Consider the following 2,087-nt stretch of genomic DNA (forward strand, 5'->3'; position numbering starts at 1 on the left):
ATGAACATTGGGCAAAGTCATTAAAAGGATCAAACACCCCCTCTCCACTAAGCAATAGGAGTGTCCCCAGTACTCTGCCAATTGCAGCCTCGGTCCTGCCTCATTCTTCCCTCTTGGATAAAAATGAAAAAGACCGATAACTGCAGAGTTACCTCTGCCCTCTGTCAGAATGTGCTCTCATGATGTGCCATGTCCTTGGTACAGTGTAGGGTCATCGAGCTTTGAGTACAGGATGTGTTTCTAGGGAGCCTTGTTGTAGAATGTGCATGAAGATTTAAATAGCAGAAGCTCAATCGTACCACATAATGATGGAGTAATATATAGACACACACATAGACACATTTTTTGGTCATAAGACCTTTCTTTAAATTACACAATGTGGATGACTTACTAGCCTAGGAATGAGAGAAACTGAGCCCCTGGTCTAACCAGTTTCTAGGAAAATTCAGGCAATAACTTTTTTTGTGGTGGTATATTGTGTACCCTAATAAAATCTGCCTGAAGACCAGAGAATAGAACAAGCCACTAGATTAAACATAGAGGCCAGGCAGTGGTGGCACACACCTTTAATCCTAGCACTCGGGAGGCAGAGATCCATCTGGATCTCTGTGAGTTCAAAGCCACCCTGGACTACATGAGATTGACTCAGTCTAGGAAAGAAACAGAGCCAGGCACACACCTTTATCCCAGTATTTGTGAAGCACACAGGCCTTTAATGACTGAGTGGAAAAAAGTGTATAAGGTATGAGGAGAGAGGAACTAAAGCCTTTTTGGCTGAGGAAATCCTTTCAGTTAGAGGCCTTTCAGCTAGAAAGCCTTTTCAGGCTGAGGAGTTGGTGAGACCTTTACAAATTTGAGCAGCTTCTGGCATCCAACTTTTGGGGCACGAATTCACAAAAAAAGTCACTTGCATGTGGCTCAGGCCAGAGCTACATGCAACTGGAGTCTTCACCCTACGTGGGCTTCCTAACCTGCCGGCTAAGTTTTGTTGCAGCCTCTCTGCAGCAAACTCCATAGGATTTTGGGCTCCATAACTGCAGGAGTTAACCACTTTTTGCACATTTTTCCTGTGAGATGGTGGAATCTCTTGCTTCTTTCCTCTCTGGTGGGTTTTGGCTTTCCTTGGGCCCCCTCCTTGGGCTGCTGCCACACTGTCACCTGAATTGTCACTGTCAGCAGATTTGGTGAGTCAATTGGGATTTTTTTTTTTTTCCAGAGCTGAGGACCAAACCCAGGGCCTTGCGCTTGCTAGGCAAGTGCTCTACCACTGAGCTAAATTCCCAATCCCAACTGGGATTTTTTTTTTAAGATTTATTTATTTATTATGTATACAGTGAGTGTTCAGCCTGCAGACTAGAAGAGGGCACCAGATCTCTCATTACAGATGGTTGTGAGCCACCATGTGGTTGCTAGGAATTGAACTCAGGACCTCTGGAAGAACAGCCAGTACTCTTAACCTCTGAGCCATCTCTCCAGCCCCAAACACAAGGCCCCACTGGGAGTCGAACACAGGATCTCCTGTTTACAAGACAGGTGCTTTAACCAGCTAAGCCATGGAGCCACACAGGATTTCTTAAAGGGAGAAATTAGTTAAAGTTTTTTCCCACATTAAAAAATGGTAAACATTTTTACAATGGAGGGTGTTTGGTCTCCATTTGATAATACATTAGACACTCTAAAAATGGAACAATTAAATGAGAGCATTAATGTTGATGGGATAGATGTAATGTCAATTATAAATATTATTTATTTGATCATTTCTGTTTTATATTTTAAAAAATTGATTAACATGAGTCACAAGATAAAAGTTTTAGAAAAACCTATTAAAATAAATCATAGAGATATTCAGACCCAGACAGAAGAATTTAAAGGAGAACCAATCTCAACATTGCAATATAAGGTTACAGAGAAACAGCCTAAGCCTTTCAAACAGCCAACCTTAACCTATCCAGTAACCTTTTAGGAACTTCCAATGATAGATATCCTCAAGGCTATGTATGAGCTGATTGGACTCTGGTGCAAATGTTAAATTTGAGGAGATTCAAAGAAACAACAGTCTCATATGGCATTCACTCATCTTTTGTGAA

The 2,087-nt window shown here is 41.7% G+C and overlaps 1 non-coding gene across 1 annotated transcript; it reads right to left on the reverse strand.

Moving 5' to 3' along the window:
* Positions 1 to 1,487: 1,487 nt before the first annotated feature.
* On the reverse strand, positions 1,488 to 1,561 carry Trnat-ugu. Its single transcript has one exon. It is a non-coding gene; the product is annotated as a tRNA-Thr (tRNA).
* Positions 1,562 to 2,087: the final 526 nt, after the last annotated feature.

This window comes from Onychomys torridus, chromosome 2, assembly GCF_903995425.1.
Source record: "Onychomys torridus chromosome 2, mOncTor1.1, whole genome shotgun sequence".
NCBI classification, from domain to species: Eukaryota; Metazoa; Chordata; class Mammalia; order Rodentia; family Cricetidae; genus Onychomys; species Onychomys torridus.